Consider the following 26104-nt stretch of genomic DNA (forward strand, 5'->3'; position numbering starts at 1 on the left):
AAAAGTTATTTTATGCAAGAAACGCCTCTTTAACAGAGTCTTTCATAGGCCTATACTAATATCTTTTACCATTTCAAAAGCTCCTCGGAAAYCTGAAAGGGAAAAGAAAGGGCGGGGGGAACAGGGATATGCTGCATGAGATGTTAAATCAAGAATGGACATACTTGATGCAGCTCCGCACCGGAATGCTCGCTAACGTGCGCCTACTTAGAAAGGACCTGATGTTGGGGCCTGCATCATCATGGGGATTTTTATTCTCGCGTAAATTGCTTGTAATGACTTCCTTCCCTTTAAAGCTCGGCCTCCCAAGGCTAACAGCCTAGCTGAAGCCTAGTTCCAGGCCTACTGGAAGACATGCAGCATAGCTTTAGAAGCTGTGGACAGCAGCAAGCAGTTACACGTTTTAAATTGGTGTTTCAAGTTCTTTGGTACCAACATTTTTTATTGACAATAATTTAGAAGGTGAAGACACTTGTACAACCGTTAGATGCAGAAAGCCTTGAGAGATGATCTGAAATCATGAGTGCAGTTTTTGTTYACAGACAKTAACACTGAATGTTTTCATAGCCTRAGTAGTTTTTGAGCTAATGTCAATGCAGAAGAAAGCGGAACTTGTAGAGTGGAGCCCCTCCATGGCTTTACATTCAGGGAATATTATATTAATATTCAGGGAATATTATACTACCAGTATATATTTTTATTATATATATATACACACATACTATATATATATATATATATATATATACACACGCACACACACTATTATACTAGCTAGAAACCTCTAGCTCTGTTAACTTAGTTTCATATGGCTACTGATTGATGTCTGATAGATCCATAACACAGCTGTAAGAAGGAACTTGACGATCTATTTAGTATAGATCCACAGGGAAACAATAAAATRCATTTTTTWAAAAAAAGAAAATTTAGCATTGCTATAATTATTAGTCTTTTTCTTCCCTTCTGTGTTATCTGCCTGTATATGAATCTTCCTAGTTYCGAGGTCATTCCATAAACACATTATCTATTTAGCAAATGAGAATCGTCTACTTACCATTCTGTGAATGCTAAATTTGCTTCTCTCCTGTTTTACACCTTGTGCCATTACTCACACCAGGGCAAAGCGAGCAAACGCTCTGACGCGCATTCATCGCCTCCCAGGAACAGCCTCTCCTCCCAGCAAGGCTCCCACACCTCACCGCGGGGTCTGTTCCCATCCCCTTCGTTCTCATGACTTTCACAGCTCAGTTTCCCAGTAAGTCACTCACCTCGAGCCCTCAATTCCTGATTTTTCTCTTGAATACTCAGCAACCTCTGCTTCCCTGCAGCTAGAGCAACCCAGCAGACACTCACCAAGCTGGAAGGCGCAGGGGGGAGCAGAACAACCTCCCCCTTCTCTTCTCAGCTGCTCCCAGGCCATAGACATTTATAGCCCTGCCCCTGTTAGTCAATGCTTAAAATATTTCCATTGCTGCATTTTACCCTCTAGTTATATTCATTTATTTATTTATTCAAAGGCAGAAGATAAGCTATTTTTTACTTGGATATACTGAAAGACTGCCAGCAGACTTTAATGTCCTTTGAGAGGTGTTGCTTTGATCCTGAAAGTCACTGTAAACTACCAAAAAKGAGAGTGGAAATTATAACTTCCTAAAATCAATTGCATACTCMTAGCATGTTTGAACTCCAAACTCTCCATATAGCTGACACTAAAATTCAAATTTAAAGCTTTTCTCAGATGTTCAAAATCTTTTTTCTTCAAATTTTCCTTACAGGAAAAACAAGTAGTAGTATATGGAAATTATCACCAGGAGAACAATTCCTGATGCAATGCATCTCACACATTTGCAGCTCAAAGGATATCTGTACTCTCAGATTCACCTCTGGATGCTGGCTGGACCACAATAAGGACRCACTATTGAAAGTGCTCCGATTAGGAAGCCTCATGCCACAATCTGATCACTGAAGGTTGATCTGAGCTTAGAACTTGAAGGCAATGTAGTCCCGCGTACACCAGCTTATTCTTGCAAAATGTATGTTGGTAGAGCAGAACTGTTTCTACGCAGAAAACACGGAGGCAGCAGCTCCAGGGGTCTCAATACAGTTTACCTAGCAAAAGCTAAATTAAGACACATTTTTATCTGATTTCCCCCCCAAAATTCAGCTGCTAAAGCAGGTCTTGATAGCTGCTTTCCTCTAATCTCAATGTAATTCTTTGAGCTTTACTTGCTTTTAAAGGGCTACACGTTAGTCCAGCCTCCATGCAGCACAGGAGAGTAAGATACTGACTCCACAGCACTGTCTCTGTACCCAGAATGTAAGTGGTTTCCCCAGATCACTAAGTGCTGGAAGGACGGAGGTGGAGAACGCGGGCACGCACTGCCCCTATACACCAGCGTGGAATGCGGGGCGGTGGTGGGGAGGGGCGACTGCTCACACTTTAAGGTAATTAATGGCTGCTCATACTGAGGACTGCTTAAATAAACCGGGGGGAGGGAACAAGTGCTTAAGGCAGCAAATCTTAGAACCACAGTGAAGTAATTAGGTATATTTTACTTGCTTTGACGCAAACTTTCCCACCAAAAGTTGCACGAAAATGTCTGCTTTAAAATCAGTCTTCCCTTCAATTTTTGATGAGATGTCTTTATCATAACACACACTGCAACCTCACATCAGGGTGTGGGGACAGTACGGATACGGACCCTCATTTTCTTCCYATTTCCTAAGCCATATTGCTGAAGACTCTGGAAAATCAGAGAAAAAAATCAGAGAGAGAGTGGTATAGAAAAAAATCAGAGAGAGTGTGGTATGGGACCCCAAAACTGCCCCATGACCCTGAAGAACCAGTGAGATCCCAAGAAAGGACCTTCGGCTTGAAGATGCAGCAGCGAGGACAGGAACGACTCATTCGGTGGAAGCTCCGCCTGAACGTGAGGGGGAAYTTCTTCACTGTGAGACTGGAACAGGTTGCCCAGAGAGAYTGTGGAGCCTCCTTCTGTGGAGATATTTAAGGCCCGCCTAGATGCAACCCTGGCTAACATGCTCTAGGTGACCCTGCTTTAGCATGGGGGGTTGGACTAGATGATCTCCAGAGGTCCCTTCCAACCTWACTGATTCTATGATTCTATTACCTGATCAAGAAATGAATTCCTGCTCTCCTGAACTCGGCATTTGACTTCGCTGTCATGTCAAGTGCAGGGCATTTATTAAAAGTCAGTGGGCTGTTTCACTGTGCTGACTTGCAGGTCTCAGACTGAAGGATATGATTTTGGCTTTGCCTTGATATTTAGGATAAAGGCTTGCCAATCATTTTAAAGTAGATGAATCTATTATTCTATTTATTTAGTAAAAAGTTTTGAGATGGAGGTGTGGGGACAGAGACTGGATATATAAAAGCAGAGGATGTCCCAGGAAGACCTATCACATATCTAGCAGACGTACTAAGTTTCTTCTTTTCTGTCATTAAAAGCTGTTTGAAGACAATGGTCTATAAGGAATGGACAAGTTCCAGTGAAAGTTCAGGGCTACCTTTGGAATTAATTTGGGGTGTGATCTCCTCAACACTTGCCCTTATGGAAAGATCTACAAGGTGGCTTTGCCACCAGAGCCTGGAGTCACTCACCGTGTGAAGAGACAGGACCCAGGACACAGCATTTCCGGTACCAAAAGGGCTGTACACGTTTCGAGTGCRTGTAACGCTAACAACAAAATATTTTGTCAGAGCTCTATCCATGTAAGTATTAAACTTCTGCCAAATAGTCCAATGAAGGCAAACTCTGGTTGAAAAAGTAAGGTTTGCAGCAACCATAAAAAACTCAGAAGCAGTGGATTTTATATGGTAAGTACGACTTTGCTCAGTGACATTTAATGAAATATCCCCTGTGAGTGTCAGAAGCACGGGATAAGCTGGGAAGCCTCTAAATAAGTGTTATCTGCCCAGAATAGCAGTAGTGGGCACAGCAATTTGTCTAGTAATACCAAAATGAGATCCGATAATGGCAAGATGAGGAGTAAGACAGTACCCAGCTTGTTCAGCAGGGTCATACTGCCACAACACGTGACTCTTGTGAGATGAATCCAGGTCAGAAGTGTCGCTCCCTGAAGGCATTTTAAGTCTTGGTGCTGAAGGCTCTCATGTGACTGTGAAGCTTTAAGTGTCATTCTTATGCATGCACATTTTCAATAGTGATGGCTATGCAAGTACTGTTGGAGGTCTCAGTACAAAGGATGGATCTGTTCCTCAGGGACCCAGCAGTGTCAGGAAGGTCAGGATCTTGCATTTCTCTCCTCATCTCCATGTCATGCCAGACACTGAAACTTTCCTCTAGGGCTTCTGCTGCGTCTGCCTGCACAGAAGAACACAGAGCTCCTCACAAATCTCTCTCTCCTCTGGATCCTCTGCTGCCACACTGCTTTGTTAAAAATACCATTAAATTGAAGCCATGATCAGTGTGTGCCAGAGCACTCAGCAAGCCTGGTTATGCCAGTAATAAAATTCTAAAGATTGGTGGAAGATTGGAAACAGGCTAAACTAGGAACAGGGAGGGCAGGCAGCTGGCTTGCTGCTGCGGCTGGCACAGGGAACCGCTTACCCTTCCGGCTGTCAGAAGAAGGTGTGAAAGACACAAGGTCTTCAAAGGACAGTACCAATAAAGAAAAAAAAATACCTTCATTTTTCTCAATTTTATGTATCAAATGCTGGCASATCTTCATTAGAATTCATCATGACTCATGTTCAAAGAGCTATTTCTAACCTCTAAAACACTATCAGTGTAGATAGTTGGTTGCAAAGATGTTTTAAATCATAGTTGGCAAACTCACTGATAGACATTTTTTCTCTTATTAAATAGAGCAGATTTTTCAATGTTTTAACAACCTCTTTCTTTTCACACCTCCACACTGCTACTTAATAGCACCCATCATTTAAATTATGCATTAATGATGAATTTATGTGGTATATTATCTATCACTTAAACAGAAAATAGGTAGACTGTGCTATCATGATTGGTGAGATGACAGTATTTTCCTTCCACGATGATTTACATCCAAATAAGCAACTTATCAACCTTGCAAATGTCAGCCTGCATTGAGGCGAGAAGCTGTGAGGATCTTAAGTAGACACTCTCCTTGGGACTGAAAGGTCAATGTTTGTGTTATTTATTTTTCCTGTGGAAATATTTTACTTTATGAAGGACTTTCTAACTGTCCATGAAAACAAACATTCAAGAATGCAATAAGAGAAGTCAGTGCCCCAGACTAAATCGAATAAAAATAATCAAAAGAATTATTTTGTTAAAATATATCAATCTATAAACAGGAAACAGGCTTAATAACACAATAATATCAAAATGAAAGGAGGAGTGCCTACTTATTCAGGCAGCCAGCAGCTCAGGCAGGAAGGCCAAATTTGATTACGCACTCCACTCAGGAAAGTCAAAACTTCAAAATCCACTAAGGCAGATCCTAACTTCTATGTAGGRATTATCTTATTGGTATCTAGCTTGCACTAACTTTAAATATCCTTAAAAACACACTTTCCTTAATCCTTCTCTGTCTCACTTCTCTGCTTGGAAGCCCCCAATAACTACTGTCCTGTCTCATACAGATATCTTATAAATACAAGACATTACGGTAGAGGCAACCATAAAAGCAGAGGTTGAGGCTAACCGACTGCAGCAGCTACCTAGCAGAACTGGCAGGAATGGTCCGGGTTACGTGGAAGGGCCTTACATCTCTTTAGGCTCCGAACAGAATCTGAGCGATGCKGATGGGATGCTACCCAAAGCGTGAGACTTGCACTTCGACTATTCAAACTAGACCTCCAGTTCTTAACTGAATACAGCTGTAGATGAGATTAGCTCCAAATAACAACCCCATTTATGTGACCAAAAGCACTGGTTTGTAGCGTAACTACTGGTGTGCAGGAGTGTGGAACTTTTCAGTACGATATGGGGTCTACCAGCAAACTCATGGTATCATGTAAAAGAATATATACGGGCTGGCTCCCATTGTGTTGCTATTTGATCAACGATGTAACCAGCATTTTGCTCCTTAGAGCATAGTTTTAATAAAGAAAACAAGGCAGATGCTGTGGAAATGAGTAAATTTGTGGCTGGAGATGTCAAGGTCCCTGGCTWTTTGGAGAGACAAAAACCAACAGTAAGATGACAGCACTTCAAGAACACACCACTTCCGCTGTGCAAGAAGAGCTGCCTTGAATGAAGGGCCAGTAGCAATCCAGCTACTAATGCCAASTTAACAAAACATTCCTAGTTACCTCCTGAGCACTAAAGCCTCTATCGCGGGAGCAAAGGACAGTCTTGCCCTTCAGCTTTCTCGAGCTTACCAGCCTGGCTAACATATTGAAACGGATGGATGGTATAAAGGCAGACCTGGACATACTGCCCTACTCATGCAAGCAAGCTGTGTTGCCTAGGATTTGCCATCACTAACAGGGCAATTGTGATGATGAGCATCATATTAAAAACAACTCCCCCCCAAAAAAAAAACTAGCAGTGCGATAAGCACTCCTAGTCTGAACTATGTTTGCTAAAGGAATAGTATTATCTTAACAAGAATGTTAAAGTTTTGGGGAGAACCTTACAGCACAGGATACGCTATTATCACCCAAACAAATCGTCAGGAACCAGAAATCAAGAGGAGAGGCTCTTTTATGAAATCAAATTAGTCTAATTATGCATGGTATTTCTATTCACAGTAATATGGAAACCTTTTTCAAACATTTCCTTCAAACTAACTCACTAGATACCAAGCTTTACAAACAAGCTGCATGTTTTCTAAAATAATTTCTTCATTTCACACTGGTTTTCAGCTGGTATATTGATATCCTTGTTTGCATACAGAAACAAGTCAACCTTTGAAAAATCCGTATGGAAATGCTAAGTCTGCTCTCTGTTAATTAATATGAATGCTCTGGTTTATGATATACTTTTGCCAGCAACTTCCCTCTTATGTCAAAAACCTATCAGAGTGTTAACCAGTATACACTTATTTAATAACAAGGGTTTTTAAATTAGTTTCTCTAATTTCAGTACTTTACCCTTGGAATAATATGTGAGAGCTGAAAAGTAACAAATATAGACATCTTCTCAGTAACACAGAACTGCAGAGCTGTGGAGCAAGAAGCAAACTAGGTATTAAGGGAATGGAGAGTAGTACAGAAATATCACAGTGCTATTACATAAATCACTTTTATGCCCTCCTGCTGCAACACTGCTCAGGGTAACTGGAAAGATTTTGATCAAGGAAGGACTCCTTTATGRAGGTAGCCTTTCTGACCATGTCTAGGTGGAGAGGCAAGAGAAGTCACCAAGTTATACTGTGATTAGCGTTGAAGGTTTTGTCAAGCCTCACCACCTGGCTACATCTGAAGAATCTGGTAGGGCCTAAGTTCYCACATGCTCAAAAAAGCAAAGTTCTGGACCCACCACAGCATTACTGGGCCTCCAAAGGCCACAGGGACTGCTGTAGGGCTACCGCTTCCACAGTGAAACACAAGACCTAGGGTTCAGGTTGAATTCAGTCCAGACAAGGAAAAGAAATTAGATTTACTACTGAACCCCAAAGTTGCTTCTGGGTTAGGRTTAAGCTGATTAATTAAGCTGGGGTTATCAGGTTTTGCTAATGGAGAACGTTACTACCTTGAGTATGAGCTGAAGAATTCACGTTGTTACAGGACTAGATTTTCAGCTAGTGGTGGCAGTAGAGATGTYCCTGGCCCAAGATAAAGAGACTGTTTTTCTGCTATTGAAATAGTCTATAATTTCACCATAAAAACCATTTTCTTTTTTTGTGTGTGTGCAAAAATATTACATAAAACTGAGAATTTGCATTAATGTCCAAAAAAGTTGCATCACATTGAAAAAATGTCATATTTGCTGGGGAAAAACACAATTATTTTTTGTGCTCACAAAGGCTTCCAGTCCTTGGTGTCCAATGCTAAATTGTTTCACTTCATAAAACAGAACAGCAGAAACAATTTTGATACACTAAGCTTCTGCTAATGAGTTTACAGTTTTCTATCTCATAATCAGTCCAATTAAATCAACTCTAGTCGCTAGTGTGTGCTTGCTTTCTAAGGGAAAACTGAAGCGGTTGCTGCCTTGATACTAATATTCTCCTGAGCTTCRGTGTTTGCTTCTCAGAATCCTCCAAAACTATTTGATACGTGTGACTTCCCTCGGCAAAGCAYTCACCCTGTTTTCCGTGGCCGACGCCGTTATCTGCGAGTGAGCGGCCTGTTGTTCGGGCCACACTTGGAAGGAGACGGYTCTGTCTTTGCTCATATTCCTCAGCCCAAGAAACTTGGTAAGAAACATRTCRTGGCTGAAAGTAGTGGGCAGCCAGGCTAGCGTTGCATGTGCCYGGTGTGCTTGGCACTAAGCTGATAACAGAATGTGCAAAACCCTTCTTAAAAAGTGCATCTTCAGGATGATTCTGTGCTATTCCTTCGCTGTGGCTGCTTCTGGATGACTCTTTTTACTTTTACCCTTATCACTTCACATAAGCCCTCATACATGCAAATGTTCTCTCACATCCTCTCTCTCTCCCTCTTCTGTATTTATCTGCAAAATTAGCTGAAGGTTTCATCTAGGATGAAACATCCCCAAATTAGTTCATGCTGCAGYACCTGAGAAGAATACAGCGTCTCTCCGAAAAAAGAACTCTGCAAATTAAAGTCTGTACTCTTCACCGGAGTCCTAATGTAACTTTTGCAAGCACCCAGGAGGCTGGCTGGCTCTAATTCCTTGTCTGCAAACTGCATTGCAAAGCCACTCCATCAGCTGCAAATTGCTCATAATGCAGCAGCATGTTTGTTTTCTGGTTTCAACAATCACAAACATATTATGCATTCCCTGCATTATTTATATCCGTTACTCATAAGCTGATTTTTATTTATTTATTTAAAGTTTCCATCTGTAGGTTCTGGCTACATTTCAAACTCTCCCCCTTCAATCACATACTAATGGATATCCGTTCTTCCATAACATCTGTCCTTTAGGGTCCTATCATGATAGGCTAAGCTAAACGTGCCAGGACATTAGCAGTTCATCCATCTCTCACAATTTTTCATCTTATCACGTGCACATGTTCTGATTTTTTTTAAATCCCCCAAATCAACTCATAATACTAGAGCTTCTTTCCATCAAAAACAGAAGAAATTAGTTTTTAGCCCTCACAACTTTCCAGTTCTGATAAAAACGTAACACTATTTGCACTGACAGATCACAGGAGAGAAAAATATTTTCTAGTCTTTTAAATCTCATAAAGAAAACAAGCCTACGAAAATATGTTTGTTCACATGACTWGGGCTTTCATATTCATAACTGCTTTTTAATTTACCTTTCCATTCTTTCACCTGACACTCCTACTCTTGATCCCCACAAAATTATTTAATCATACTCAAAATGCTTTAAAATGGCGCAATAAAATATACTTTTAGACTTCTAGCATCTATGCTGCCAACGGCTCCAAAYGGTGTAGATCCTAATGTATCTAACATTACCTGAATTCAGCCTCAGTCCCGCTTTACCAAAAAGTCATGAGCCACCTTCCTGTTGGAAGGATTCCTCCACCTGAGGGAAGATTTCGGCAGATCGTGGCTGAGCGATGGTACCCAGCTCTACCTTCTGCAGCTTGCAAGTCAGCATAAAAAYGGCAACAGGAGTTCCTGCAAAACCAAGCCCGAAGACTGGCAGCCCAAAGCCGAAATGCACGCTACTAAGTACTTAGCACTGCTGTAATCCGTATTAGGCAAAAGCAAGCACAGTTATGGCTCAAGCGTCTCTTACGCTCCACTTGCTTTYAAGTTCTGTAGTTTAACAGTAGCTACAGAGACACTGTCATCTATACACCACGGATGAATACACACACAGAACCGCCTGAATTATTCTCTTGTCCTTATTAAGGTGGCATCAGCTTCACTGCTGGTGTTACAGTTCAGCTTCTGCATTGCCATCTCACGTAGCATGTGCCCGGGAGCTCCACAACCAGTTGTGTGCTTCCCGAGTTCGCAGGAGTGAAAGCACAGTGGCAAGAGATTTTATCCTCTGAGAGAAGACAACTCTTCAGATACTTTCAGATTAATGCTAAGCGCGTAGGCTGCGAATCCAGCTAGTGAATTCAGCGGGTGCACCAGAACAGAGGCCTGCAAAGGACCAGTTGGGTCACCAATCCCCACTAACCACAAACAACCGCATAGCAAATGCTAAGAGCCAAGTGGCCTGAAGAAGGTCACAGTCTGCCCTCCTCATTTACTGTGTGTCATATAGTACCAGCTTTTTAAAAACCACATACCTTTTAGCAAATTATTATCATTAGTAGATGAACTCCAAAGTCTCAAAAACTACAGTATGTGACAGGAAAATGGAGGAGGTAAGGAGATGCTTGACTGACTCCCTGGTAGTCTGAGGTGGCTGAGTATTTGTTACYTGAAAACACCAGAAGATCCTAGGAGAACAGTCAAACATGGGAGGAAGGGAAAGACTTCCCAGGCATAAAGTAAGCATCATGGTAAAAAAGGTCCTCCTGGACTCCTGCACAGCCAGGGGACATCAGCAAATGGAGCACCCAGCTGCTGGTGAATCCAAGCTGTAAGCGAGACCTGCAGGTGAACTCCCATCCAGAAAAGCAATTCCTCCCATAAACTTCACCCTGCAAAAGCAAAGTGCTATTCTGTCCCAGCTAACTGTTTGGAAAACTGTTCTAGATTTCCATTCATCTACTCTGTTAGATGTCTTCTGCTTTCCAGTCCAAATGTACTCAAGACAGTTACGTCCACATGATTTTTAATCACCCTCACTCATATTCGCCCCCCAATGAATTTTTACATACCTTCATTTTGTTAGAAAAGCACGTCGATCTAAATCAGTCCTGTAATACTGTGGAATAAAGACACCCCATCCCTTTGCTCAGCCTTTCCCACAGCTTTTCAAGTTCAAATGCCTTTTTTTCTGATGGCAGGTGCCTTGTGCTGCTGTGCGAGCACCTCCCTGCTCCCACTTGCCGATGCAGCCTGAAGTCACTTTCAGCCTTTTTTATTTATTTTTTTTAATAGCTACATCACTGGTGGCTCTTCGGTCCTCTCTTCTGCAACTTGTATATCAGCGTATGAGCAGCACTTCAAACAAAGCTCTGTCAAGCTGCTCACTGCCTCCGGGATGGCAGCAGACCTCCAGGGAAGAACAGAGCTATCACAGAGTGGTGTTTCCCAGAACTCTATCCCAGCTTTCAAGCACTTGCAGCTCAGTTTCCTCCTGAGTAAAAAGTAAAGCCTTCAGACTTATCAGGCCCTGTTACATTTTGCTTTCATAAATGTATCTCATTGCTGYTTGCCCCTATGCAAAAAAAATTAGCTCTGTCCCCATGCCGCAGCTTGGAAATGGCAATGAGCAGCGCCTGKTGCAAAGAGCCCTCCCATGTATGAGTCCTGCACCCGCCGTCCTCTAATATTATTTGACACCTCCTTCCTTTTGCATAGGAAATAAAATTGATCAGTGTGTCCCTAGTCACTCTTGGCAGTTCTCAGACTGTTTGTCTTTTTTCCACATCAATAAATGCTACGTTGTTTAACTGTTCCTTGGAAGAAATCTACTCATCWCTTTCCACACTACTCAGGCTATAGTAAGAAATAGAGGCTTATAAAGCAGCAGGGTGACATTTTCAGGGTATTTTGGCTCCTCTCCTGATATACTATTTGCCTTTTTTACTGCTACTGAGCATAACGTTAACATTTTCATAGAAATATCTTTTTAGTTTTCCATCTATATTTATGCCCAACATTTTATTAGGGCACTGAAGGGCAATGGTCAGCTCAGCATCCATTACCGTATCTGGGATATTTTTCCTCCCCATATGCTTTGCTTTCCGTTCATCTACATTGAATCCCCCCTGCCGTTGCCTTACTCAGGCGCTTAGTTTTGCAAAACTCCTCTATTGTTTCTCACAGTCAGCACTCATCTTTACTGCTCTGAATAACAGCATCATCAGCAAACTCTGTCATCTTTTCCAGATCATTTATCAGTTGAATATCACAGGTTCAAGCACAGATTCTTTTGAGACACCGCCGGTGTTGCCCTCTCACTCTGCAAATTGATCAGTTATTCCTACCCTCTGTTTCTTGTCTTCTGGCCAGGTATTTATTCATGTGAAGAGTTTTCCTTTCATCTGGGGAAAGCACAGATTCTTAAGTGCATGATAATAAAGTACAGTTTTCTCATCCTTTCCCTTTAAACTCTAATTCCTGCTCATCTCTCACTGGAAAGGGCCTATTACTAGGCTCGTCTCCCCTTTCATCAGCCTGGTATCATTTTGGCATGAAAGCAGGGTGGCTAATYTGGAGGTGGGATTGCTCTAAGATGTCCCTCTCCTCTGCAATTTTAGGGTCATTCAGCTGGAGGCAGGATTGTTCAGAGATGACCCTGAAGGCAGTGTGCCAGTGAACCTTTCCATGTTCCTCCAAGAAACTTCACCCTTGAGGACACAGAGCTTATCCACATAGTCAGCACACATCTCTACCAGCGGTGTGTGAGGCAAGCACCCAACGTACAGGAGACCCAACACAATAATCTGGACCCGCACACATACCCTGGGCTGGCTTTATCTGCAATTCTTCCATAAATCAGGGCTCGCAGGCTTTTGAATTTGCTTCCCGTTGTATTGGGTTGCTCTGACCTCTCCTGAACGTGTGTCCTGCTACAGTCCTCCCATCTGCAGCCAGAATCGTTAAAATCTGAACAGCTAACAGCTTCCTAGGTCTCTCCTGGCTGCTTTAAGGTTCTTGCTCTGCTTCCAGTTTTGTATTTGTGGCTGCTCTTCCACTACAGTTACATCCATGCTAGATGAGGGTTGTTGCCTTGAAGACACGTGACTGCTCACCTAGTGCCTGCGATCTGCACTGGTTCGTCTCCTAGTTTTTGGGGCTGTCTGCAGGTTATCACAAGGGAGGGGGCAGATGGRTAGGATATGTGAAGGTCAGGTCCTCAGCTGCCACACGAAGCTACTTCTCGTAGCCTTGCAACCTCCTGCTTGAACATCATGGGGCAAGGTCAGGATTCGTACCTGCAGCCCCTTCAAGCTTTACAGCATCAGGTTTGGAACCTGATATTCTAAATCCAAGGCTTTATTTCATTATAATTTAGAAAATCTAAGTATCTAGGCTCTAATTATTTATATTAAAATTGCCATTCTTTAGTAACCAGGTCTTAAAGACAACTATCTAGATTATAAAAGCCTTTTTTTTTCCTGTTTAGCTATGTGCTGCAACCAAACACATTTTTCACAAAAAAAAGCTAAACTTACATATACTGAGTATCTTGCTTGTAGTAAAATATACTGTTATTAGTCCCTAAGGGAATGACAGTCTACTTATTACATTAAATTTTATTCTGTCTTCATTACACTAATCCACAAAGTCATAATAATTCTGTCTTCCGTGGTATTACAGTAGCTTAAAAAAAATGGTATGAAGACCTTGTACCAAGGATACTGAAGGAAATACTGAACAGGACTGGTCACAAGACCCATCCCTAATGAATACTTCTACTAACTCCTGCAGTCTGGTAACTTGCCTCTCAGCACATCCCGTCATAGTCCCCTCTTTACCCAGCTCCTTATCTGCCTAAGCCAGCTTCTTATAATTCCTGTATTAATCTATACCATCTCTGCTTTAAATAATACATTCCTCTCAGAACGGCACTTGAATGCTTCCTTTAAATCTAGATAGCTTAAGYCCATCACATAACTGTAGTCCAACATGTTCTCAGCAGAAAGAAACATTAAGTTGGTCTGACAAAATCTACAGATGAAACTTCTCTGCATTTTCTCAGTTATGATAATGCTCTCGATTACTCTTTGTTCAAAATCTGTCCTAAGACATTACACAGCATTGAAACAACCTAACCTACATGTTCTTTTCAGAATTTCCTCGTTGCGCCTTTTGCATGCATGTTTATATCCGCCAGTCAGAGGGCATCATCCCTCTTCTGAAATATCTATTAAGAATTTTGCAGCTCCAGGACTTGGGGTGGTCAGAGGCAAAATCAAAAAAGTAATGTATTCAGTTCCTACAAAGGAAGTAACTAACAAAAATGAGAGTTTGCCTATCCTTACTCTTTCTCAAATAAATTACACAGCCGCAACAATTCTGTTTGTTGGATGCAACAACTTAACTGGTCATTCGGTATTTCAGCATGCTTTTACAGTTTACTACTTCAATGGCAATATCAAACCGATAGTGGAGCATTTAGAAGTGGAACAGGAATACTGCCAAGCTAAATACACTGGCAAGAATTAGCTGAAGTCATTTTAGGAAAACAATGTTCAATGCTGTTCAGTAGCTTTTTAATTTGATGGCACTGCTGTGCTACTTTGTTCATTCGTGTTTATTTTCCATGGGAAAGCAAATGTTCTTTTCACTGAAGCTTACAGTGCCACCAAAGTTCAGTACAACTTGTCAGGGAAAAGGAACCTGAAATAACTCCACATTCTCCTATCTGGCTACTCTTCATCTGAAATTGCAGCTAGAAATTTGCAAGTGAGAACATGCCTTGAAGAGAGATAGCTCGGGTYACGATACACAGTTCCAGCAAAAACAACCATCTTTTCCCTGCGGTATAGCAGTGTTGCTGAGCCGATTTCCATCTTGTGATTCAAATCAACAATTAAATTCGCAGTGCTATGAAGCATGCAGTAGACATCATTCCAAAAGCCTCCCCTGGATAGATTTTCGAGCATTGCCCCACAACATTTTCTGAGTTAATCTTTAAAGGACACGACCTTCAGGCACAAGTATTATTCTCAAYATATAACTCTGTACATACATCTTAAGATATTCTTACTAACACTAAAAACAGAGAACTAAAAGATACGGATTACCTATAGAATAGATTTAATAGAGACAAGACAGACATCTTTACCCCGCTAATGCTAGTGCTCAACCTGAGAAGAGGGGAGTGAAAGGAAAAAATTAACTAGCTTTCACAAGAGGCAGCGGACCAAGTGGTAAATGAATAAATAAATCAGCCAGTCCAGATGTGAACTGAACTTCAAGGAATGCAGGTTATTAAATGGCTTATTAGAGAGCATATTTTGGAGAACGTTTTTGCCAAAGGCATGCCCAGACTAAAAGGGAAGTTACGGTACCTTAATCGTACTTCTCAGCCATGGCTGATGAGATCATAGGTTGATTACCTGGAAAACAGGAAACTGAAGGTTAATAATATTGTTCCTATTTTGATCACTAATTAAGAACAGTGTCTAATATCATATGATTATAAGCCTTCCAAACAATTAAAGCAGAATACATAGCTTCTGATATTTGTTATTTTATTTCTCATAGAGGCAGCTTCAAATTAGAAAAACAACAAGAAAAGAATGCCTGAGGTTTTCATTAAATTAGTTTATATATTTTCAAGTCTGTCCACACAGAAGCTAAGCAAAAATTCACAACGACCTTCATTCTTCTAGAAAATCTACCATAAAATATATCTATCAGGCATTTATCTGTTATTTTTTTCTACTGCTAGATACAGTCTCTGCCCTTTCCCAATCTAAAACATTTCCCAGTAAAATCTCCTACTAGAGTTTCAGAGTTCTTCGCTATGTATGCGGGAAGGGGCACATTACCTGAGCTGTTCTGTTCAGTGAGTACTTCCCTGGGGTGGAGGATATAACTGATGGGGAGGAGAGTATTTTGGGGGCCGTTCCTCCAGTCTCAGGTGAGACTGGGCCGAAGGGAAATTTGGTCTGTCCAGAAAAGTGTAAGAGATTAAAGAAGCATTTGGGCCTCAAAGCACGGACTCTCACAGCTGAGGTTTCTTCTTTTCCCACCACTCCAAGGCAGAATGTTCAACCCTTCCCCTCTAGGAAGGGTTGCCTTTTGGTGGGCAGTGGGCAGAGACTCTCCAGTGTGAGACCCGGGACACGGGGTCCTCCTGGTTTTGTGCTGGTTTGGGCAGTGCAGGCAGGCAGTCGTCACTGGGCGTGCCTGTTTTTCCCCCGAGCGATGCCAATGGGCAAACCGGGTAGATCAGTAGACCTCAGTAGGTCTGTAGACCCTTTCTTGCCTCAGGTTGTCCTGAGCCTCTTGAACCAGGCTTCTGCAACTGTGCATGCTTACTAGCTAGTAGCATATGGCTACCTATTTTGAGGAACAAAAGTTTTTGGACAGCACATTGAGTCATGTAGAAAATGTGACTGTTAGCCATTTTTGGTAGAATTAAACCTAAATTGAGTCTGCAGCTCTGAATGTTTCCATACTCCAAGGGTATACACAGGCTGAAAAAGTAATCTGAAGCCAAAAATTGTACAAGGTCTTATTTTCAGACTAGGCATGCAGAACATGTCGAACCCAAACTTACTTCAGACAATTCCAAACCCGTCAGGCTCACCATGCGTGCTGCAAAACTGCCTTTTGCAGCTCGAGCTGAGCTCTGCTCGCTGTAYACAACAGGAATCTCCAGAGAGGAGACTGACTCATGGCATCTGAACAGGATCTTTATTTGGGGGAGGTTGTAAATAGTTACTGGTTGGCTTTAAAAACGAGTTGTAAAGTTACTGGGCTCATTTCACCTCCCTTATTCTGCAAAACGCAGATCTTTCCTGAGAGAGCATTTGTCAGCATTATCGTTGGACAATTTCACACGAAGCAAAGATGTTTTGCAGGCTGCAGACTTCTCTTTTACTCCAGTGCTTGTTATCTAAGTAACAGTACTCAGTTGTCTGGAACACACTAAGAGCTATGGCTCTTCCACACACCAATAAAACAGCAAAACTCATTCTAAAGGCTATTAATTGACAGCACAGAAGCTATTCACCRTTGAGTGTATTTTAGTCAGTCCTCCATGCTCCTGAAGCAGAAATCAGGCACATTGAGGGATACACGGTTTGCTTTGCATTAACTGAAACTGCTGTTTTGTTCTGAAGTGGAATAAGCACATGGCAGGTTGGGCTGTCAGATTTACACAACAACCCAAGGCTTTTATGGTTGATGGAAGTTTGCGAAGATGCATTTGAAAACATGTTATGCTGACTTCACACAAAGTACCACCTGAGGGGAAGTAGAATGGTATTTGATTAACCTTCAAAATACGTATTTCAATAAATACTGGTAAGCTATGTTAAGAAGGAACCTTATGAGTTTGGAAATACACRGCCTTTTTTCTCAGAACAGGTCAGCTTGACCAAATCCTTTCTCTCACCATACACACACAAAAACAGAACCTCAACCAGCGTATCAGGACAAAAATAAGTGTATCGGGACAAAAATAAACAACATGCAGTTAATTTCTGAGRCCGCAGAACTAACAGCAAATGGCTGCTTGTACGCCCGAAAAAATCAGACAATTTGACATTTTTTTTTCATGAAAAAACCAGCTTTCAGTAGATGAATGTATTTACTCCAGAGAGAACTCATATTCTGTCATATAAATGGATTTAGTATATAATAATGGGGAGGGGAGGATAAGTTGTTCCTCCAGTGTGTGCACTGGTCTGTTGCAAAAACAGGCACATCTCATCACTGTCATAGCTGCTGCTAACTTGATATTCTACCAGGATAATTATGTATTTCACCCACCAAAATCTACAGCATTAAGTCTCCAATTAGTCCTAGAGACTGTCCAATCTTCCATGCCTGTAGCTGAGGCAGAGGAACAGAACGAACTGTATTGCCATGGGAACGATGTTTACTACTTGCTTTACTAAGAGATTAATGCCTATTGTTGGTAATCTTATGATAAATGATCATCACTTCGCATTTTTGTAATGAAGATGCATCATTCTGTGTGTTGCTCACACACTATAGAACGCTCTTCCTCGCAATCATCAACAGCTTTTAGTTATGCATATTAGTTTCCAAAAAATAATCTGTTCAGATTGTGAATGCTTTGGATTTTAATATTAAAAAAAAAAAAAAAAAAAGACACTCCATCTCTGCATTTTCCGCTGCGCTAGAGGATAACGCCACAGCTCCAGACTGTGGCTGTTAGATCAGTGAGTGATCTGGTGCAAGGGCAGTGCATCAGAAGATGAAAGCAGGCAGCACTGCACCCATTTCATCTCTATGTAATTTGGGTTTTACTTTGGGCTTTATAACCCTGCCATACGTGTGGTTCAAAGCTGCCTGAAGGACCAGTTATTCATTTGGACTCTCATATTGCCCCCAGACTGAAGCTTCTAGTTTAGTTTCCTCTGAAGGGAACCTAAATTACAAGGGCCAAGAYACATTCATATGCCCCAAAATGTGGTGAGTAGGAATAGCTGGAAGAYTCACTTGCAAACCACACCACTCCTCCAAACAAAGTATTACCTGTTTTCAGTCCCAGGGGAAACCAGTCCCAGGGGAACCCAGAGAAAGCACGGAGAAAAGAACTCTAGCATGGCAGAGTAAAATGAGACTGCRTCTTTAGAGATTTTCTCTGTTTGGAGGCATCACGGATCACCTGAAGTCATCCTTCACCGGCGAGAGCTGGGGATYCTTCAGATAAGCAGTAAACAGCCTTCCAGCCCAGATGCCAAATTCACTACTGTAGACTGTACATTTGGCTGTTCACATGCTCTGCYATCCTCTCGGCGACGGAAGAGTCAATGGAAGACCTTATGAAACGCTGCTGCCATGCTTCCTTGCAACAGTAAATGTATACATTTCTTTTAATTACAGAGGAAGCACAAGTGGCATGTTTGTATAATTATTTCATAAAGCTTTGCTGACTAAATACATTTTTGAGGCAGTAATTCTGGATGAGTTTAATTTCTACAAGTGATGACTGGCTGAAAAACAACTCCTGCCATTAAATCTGAGACATAGCTTTTCAGTATATTTCAAAGACCATGTTTTCTTTGAAGGACAGCATTTTTCTTCTTGTTTAGTACTACAGAAAAAAAAAGTGTAAAATATTTCACCTAAAGGAGAGGAAAAGGACAAGYGTGAGAAAGAGAAAGGTGAAGAGAACGCTGATCCTGGGAACACCCCCAAGCAATGTCAAGATCCTGAGGGACAGGTTCGAACCATGGTTGCACGCAGGCACTTGTTTTTCATTTTTCTGAAGACTGAGAGAGTAGATGGGAAAGTATAAATGGTCCTAGCATATGAAGGAGTTGTTTCTCAGGTTTCCTGAAATGGGCTCCTGACCTTTTGTAACAGACACAGGGGACATTTACAGCCTCTTTTGGTACGCTGACATTATGAGTTTGGCACGGTCAAGGCCTGGGACTTTGACCTAGGAAAGTTGCAGTTATATTGTAGCTCGTGTCTGAAGACTGACTGCCTCTGTGTGAGCGTCTATGTTCGCTCGGTTTTAACCGTCACATCTGGCAAGTGCTGATGTAGGTTCTGCACAAAAGCTGGTAATTCTTTTCCAGACTTTGTTTACCGAACGCGGACAAGGCGCAGACAGAAGTAGCTGCTGGTTAAGACCAAGCTAGGACCAGGTTTGGGGGTGGGAAGTATCCTAAATCTCTCAGGCATCTTGGAAAATTTCCATCCTCATTTTCATTAAGCAATCACTGGCGAGAATGATTCCTACAGTACGTACATTGCCCAGCATCGTTCTCTCGCCACTGCTCTCAGGGTGCATCGGATCTTGGCTTCTTTGGCAGCTGAGATTCCTACTCATGTTGACGCTCAGTAAGGCAACAAAACCTAAGAAATGGTAAGTGTTTTACAACTCTGCCTGAAGAGCACATTTAAGTTTTTACCAGAAAAACACAAAATTAATTATGTATAATTATGTCCGCTACAAATACTAATATTGATCTAATCCAAGCCTGTAAATCATTATTTACTACACAAAACTCAGAGTTAAGTCTTTTTCCTAAAATCTTTTAAAAACTGCCACCTTCTCAAAGTCTCAATCATCCACTAATAACATAATAAAATTGGCATTAAAATTATAGGTTTGGTTGTTGAACTTGATTATCCTCTTCTGGAAAATAACTCAGGAATATCTTTCTTGACAATATAAAGTAAACTCGAATCAAGTGGTTTGTTTTGGTGTTACGTCTTGCTCTCTGGAATACACTTTGTATCACATATTTGTTTGCTGCCTCTGCTGAAAGTGCCTTAAGTGAGTGAGGGTTGCAGATAGCTGCTGGAATCGGGGTGATTGAACGCAGCAGCAAATCTCAAAGTTAAAAGCTCGCCTCTGATTTTTTTTTTTTTTTTTTTTTTTTTGCTCTACTTTGTGCCATACTGTCTCAAAACTCACTATATAACTCAAACCGCATCCAAACTACATCTGGTGAATTCACTGGTGGTAATAAAATACAACCCCCTGAAATATATATTTTTAAATTCTGACGGTCTCCATGGACTTTTTTCCTATATCCAGACCCCTGAAAATTTCACAGCGCATCAGAAAAAAGTTCACTTATGGATCAACAAGCACATGTTTGACCCATCTATGGAATAAATGAACAAAACTCCTCCGTGTTTGCTCTGCGTTTTTCCTATGTCATTGTACCATTTTACACTACCTCACATTTAAATTGCTTTGGCAATGCTTTGGCTGATCAGCTGCCTCACTGTATAATGTAACATATTTTACAAAATCATGCAAATAAAATAACTTTGACAACCAACGGCAATACTCCACCATACCTAGCACTGTGGTAGAAACTGCTAGGGACGCCACTACAAATAATAATACAGGATGGAAAGACAGAGACTGTCAAACAGCTCTTCTTTCCCTGAAAGACAAGGCATTTCCACGCATGCTCAATCTTAAAATTGGCTGACGATACAAAGCTGGCAATGGGAAAAGATAGCCAATGTGGCAGCGCTGAGCTCGGGCTGTCTTCCTGCTAACACAAGGCAGGGACACAGCCTTGCTCCTCCRGTTTCATCAGGGCTCAAAGAAATCTTGTTCTATCCAGAGGAYGCATGAAAAAGATGGATCTTTCAAAATGTGAGCCAATCCCACTAATCTGATCTGACCTGAAAGAGGAGAAATCCGGAAAAGCTGGAAAATACCTTGCACTACTCTGCCTTATTCACAGTTGTCCTGCCAGGACCCACTCCCACAGCAGCACAGGGCGCCTGCTGGCTCTCGGTCTGCTTCAGGCAAAGAGGAACCTGGACGAGCTGAAGCGGTAGGTGCTGCTTCACCTGGCATTAAATGGTTTCCAAAAACCTCCTAGCAGCAGCCGAGACATGAGGGGCGGTGGGGGCCAGCAGGGCAGCCTTCCCAGCAAGCATGGCCAAGCAGTCCAGYCATTCCCGCTCGGTGAAGACTCTGGGTCCACTTTGGAAAGTCTTAGTCCAAAAGTTAAATATGCACCGGAGTCCAAATGGATCCATGTACATCATATTTACAATTGTCTAACKAGGAACCAACAGCAAGAGATGCCAAGTGCAAATTCTGCATGAGATGGGAAAGGATTTAAGGTTTTGTTTAAGCACACATAGAACAAAACTCACTGCTGCAGCTGCTCCTCAGCTGTAAAGTAACACTGTGCTTCCAACTACTTGCTCCATACAATCACAGAATCAGTAAGGTTGGAAGGGACCTCTGGAGATCATCGAGTCCAACCTCCCTGCTCAGCAGGGTCACCTACAGCATGTTAGACAGGGCTGCATGCAGGCGGGCCTTGAAGATCTCCAGAGAAGGAGACTCCACAACTTCTCTGGGCAACCTGCGCCAGTGCTCCGTCCCTCTCACAGGGAAGAAATTCCCCCTCACGTCCAGGCGGAACTTCCTGTGCTTCAATTTCTGCCCGTTGCCTCTTGTCCACTCTCCTGAGGTCCAGGGTTGYAATCCTGCTTCTTACCTTACTTCTTTCCTACAGGATCCTGAACTCTACTGTTTTATGGTCACTGCAGTCAAGGCTGCCCCCAACCTTCACATCTCTAACCAGTCCCTCTTTGTTGGTTAGGACAAAGTCCAGCAGGACACCCTTCCTTGTAGGCTCCTCCACCACCTGTGACAAGAAGTTATCAYTGATGCACTGCAGGAGCCTCCAGGACTGTTTGATTCCAGAGCTTGAACTTCAGCAGAACCAGACATTCTCCATYGTAGTCCCTGACATGATCCCTCGCTCAGGCTCTGTGCCGTCCCCCAGCATCACCACTGCTGTTCATCAATGACAGAAACCTGTGTGACACAATTAGACTGAGCTTCAAACAAGTGATTGCTCTCCGTATTTATGTATCCTCATCACTCTCCTGAATTGCCCTTCTTGATCTTCAAGAGGTTCAGGMAGGTTTGGACAGGCTATTCTGAAATAAATGCTTCCACAATTTTTCATTCCTCAGACTGCAAAGTACTTCCATTCACCCATTTTAGGCTCTGTCTGGTTAACATTTATTCAATCTACATGGACGTATACAAGGAAACCTGCAGCAATGTATTTCAAAGGAGTCACAGATTTATGGTCCCAGAAACCTGTAGTCTTAGCTCAATTCCCTCCATCATCCCTTTGTCTAATAATAAATGCAATTAAAAACCAAACCATAAACTGATGTCCTCTATAGTTCAGAGCAACATACACCTGCAAAAAGTTTAGTACCTGGAAGCAAACRGCATCTACAAGCATATTAAGAATCACAAACTCATACTCTCGTTATGAGTATGAATTTCCACAAGGATCTGTATATGCTCTGCAGCAATGTGTCTGCACATTCCCACTTACACACTCTGAGTTTACATAGCAGGAAACAGAAACCGTGGCACATCACAGATTTGTCAAGCCGCTCTGTTAAAACTCATAAAAAGGACAACATTTTGTCCCAATCATTGAAAGCAGAAGGCTACTGTTTTGTTGTTCGTAACAAATGTTTCTAGTAGTCTGCTGACTTATACTTACAGAAGATCTGTTTATATCATCTTAGCACTTGAAGTGTCATTCAGTATCAAGTTACAGATAGAATCATTTTAGGCGTTAGAGTAAATTCACATAATTTATTTCTGAAAAACTCCAGGTTTTAGTACCTTTTTAGAGCTTCTGTTTGTGAGAAAATGGAAAAAATATTTTAATTTTCATAGATTCCAAAGTGAAATGTTTTTGAAAATTCCAGTAAATATTAAAAACGATGTATTTGGAGAAGTATGAACATTGCCTCATATAGAACAAAATCACCCTCCCAGAGGAGTATTTTAAACTTAGCAATCTTGCCGCTAGGTGTTCTCAGACACTTCTAAAACTTGATTTCAGATTACTGTTACACATTTGGTCTTAATTAGATTCGACCCCAGGTTTCAAGAAATTCAAACTTTTTTTTTCATCTCGTACTGCCACTGGCCCTGAGCCCTGCATTTTATTAACACTTGTTTTCTATTTCTCTACTTAATGTACAATGACGAATGAACACCTGCAGGATTTCCAGAACTTGTGAACCATTGATTCCAGCAAACCATTTAAGCATGCAAACTCGCGCTTCGTGACAGCCAAGACCCTCCAAATGAGGACAGTCTGAGCTGCAGTATTAATACATCACAGCCAAATTAAAGGTTAGCAGTGCATGAATTGTTCGGATTTGTATTCTAGAAAAACAAACAAGTGTCAAAAACAGATCAAGCCTCAAGAAGACATTAAGCTTATTTTTCAGATTCTTCCCTGAAAACTCTAAATTTGCGCTTGAGAATCTTGCTTCAATGCTCATTTAAGAACACCTGGCTGCGTATTGGTCTTTCAAATRGAAAAATTATAAGGAATGTTCTTCTTGCCCCACTTCCACTTTTACAATCATCTTACTATATAAGCATTGATTTCTGCAAATTCTTTAAAAAATGTTTTACATAYATTTTTTTTTTGCAATGCACTATTTTTTTTAAAAAACATGTGGCTTGTTTTTGTCGCTTTGTTCATTTTATTGTAATTTAGCGTTAATTAATAGCTCCACAGKTATAAACTGTTTATTTACTTATAACTCTTAATTGTGCCATAGCATTGCTTAATAAAACAATACATTAATGGGATTGAACCGCATTAATTAAATCAGTATGCTAACCTTCTTTTTGGGTTAATTTATTGCATGGATAAAAGTAGTCATTAATTTATTTTCATGGCAACTAGCCAAAAAGGTATGTAATTACTCTWCATGCATTCTGTCTTGCTTAAAACATATAGAAAAACTGACACTGATTGACACTGACTGACACTTAGGCCAAGCCACTCCATCCCGTTGCCCTTCTTSAGGCCTTTCTTAGTCCTATTAGCTATGCAGAGCCAGTAATTTTCTGTTCGGTACTGCCTAGCACTTGTCATGACTAAATTAAATCTTAATTATTTCAAATCATTACTTCACGTGTCAACATCATTTGAAATTACAATTCTGTCCTTGTCAAAGTGCTTTCAAACCGTTCTGAAGCTGGTATCATCTACAACTTTGCAATTTTAGTCTTTAGCATACTGCCTAAGCCAATGAAGAAAAAAATTAAACATGACAGGCTCATGTTTAATACTTGTCATGGGCTCACGACAAATGAYTTGAAGACGCTTCCCTGTCTGACAGCACATACGTAAGATAACGTCTTACCGCTTCAGCCATGACCTGCAGGGATGTAGCTTCACTGAGTAGTGAAATTACCATCAACCGTGCACTTTCAAACTAGGTGTTGCAAAGCTTTTCTCCTCTTTGTCCCAGTACAGACCGGTCAGTAGTTTTTGGATTTGTTATCCCCTCCTGTCACCCGGCAGTCTCAAGCACAGGTTCTGGATAAGGGTTCAGGGATTGCTCTGGCCAGTTCTGTAAGGCTTCTGGATGGATTTCATTAGGACTGATGATTTGAATATACATCATCTCTGTAACTATTTTTCTAACTTTATCTATTCCTCCTTGCACGCTTGCATTATATTCCTTAAATTAGTGAAGAAACTCTGATTATATTCCCAACGCTTCTTATGATGGGAAGAAGCATTTAATTAACTATTTGTAGAATAAAATACTCAGTATTTCACTTCTGAAAAAGAGTGGAGTGTGTTTTTTCTTCCCAGGAAGAAAACYAAACTTAAAAATACCTTAAGACAGATATTTTACCCCATGGAGTGTGAAAATATTCACACTCCAAATCCCAAAGGTTGGCTCAACTCTTCTAGCTCAGATCTTTTCATGCTAGATGGATGGGTATCTTCAYATATCAGAGCCCTCTGACAGACTGGCAGAGATGGTGCAAAACTACTGCATTTTTGGAGAAAAAATGTTAGAAAAAGGAACAGTTCAGCTATAAAGCCCAGGAAAAGAATTTGAGATGGTTGAGCTGGTACGACTTCTCAGCACTATCGCACATATTTTATTTAATAGTTGGTAATGTCATACCTTTGTCCTAATCGTAATTTTAACTATTCTACTTTTATAAAATATTTGTACAGATGAAGCTTTATGCATAAATATAACCACCTCTATACAATTTTTCCCTTTACTAATTTAAATTCACTGCAGCGATGCCTTATGAGAATTTGCACACTTCTGAAAAATTAAAAGTTGAAGATCGCTCAACAAAAACAAGGTTGTGACTGGCTTTATATACAAATACACGCGCGCGCGTGCGCACACACGCACGCACACACACTTTCTCTGGACTCTTCCTCCTCCTAAACCTGTTTTTTTTTTTAAGAAAGTTTTGTTTCTGCTTAAGCAATAGGCTGGCACCTGAGAGGGCAGGAAGGATAGCACTGAAGAAGTAGTGATGCAATTGTACCAATGTACCAGAATTCTGGTACATTTCTGTACCAGAATTTCTGCAGGTCTTCTGCAGCAACAAAGTTATATGCTTCCTTAATCTCTTTTTGAATAAATGAAAGGTCCGTGCAGACTGACAGGGAGCTGGCTGCTCCTCCTCGATTCTCATTGCTCCTCAGCTCAGGTCGGGTTTCCTCCTAACTCCTCCATCTATGCCTTCAGAGACCACCCAATATACTTGCTGGGGATTTTCAAAGGTGAGTATGTCCCAGCCGTTCTGTGCTTTCCACATCATAGCACAGGTCAACACACAAGTGAATAAATGCCTCRACTGCAGAACTAGTGCAGATGCCACAAGGATGCTGTGTGGTCGCTAGTTTAGAGGGAGGAACGCAGATGGGAACCGGGCTGGTTCCCACTGCCTTGGAAGCACAAGAGATGGAGGAATGCCCACTTCTGCAGAAAAGC

The 26104-nt window shown here is 41.4% G+C and overlaps 1 protein-coding gene across 3 annotated transcripts in view; it reads right to left on the reverse strand.

Annotated features, from left to right (window-relative positions):
• Positions 1-26104, reverse strand: part of LOC146597464 (protocadherin-15-like) — a 593579-nt gene that overhangs the window by 310019 nt on the left and 257456 nt on the right. For all 3 annotated transcript variants that reach the window (XM_085302026.1, XM_085302025.1, XM_085302024.1), the window contains exon 6: positions 15163-15210. The gene's annotated coding sequence lies outside the window, so the exon portion shown is untranslated. The remainder of the gene's footprint in view (positions 1-15162; positions 15211-26104) is intronic.

Source organism: Rhea americana, unplaced genomic scaffold (assembly GCF_003343005.1).
Source record: "Rhea americana isolate MKP2758 unplaced genomic scaffold, rheAme1 scaffold_183, whole genome shotgun sequence".
NCBI classification, from domain to species: domain Eukaryota; kingdom Metazoa; phylum Chordata; class Aves; order Rheiformes; family Rheidae; genus Rhea; species Rhea americana.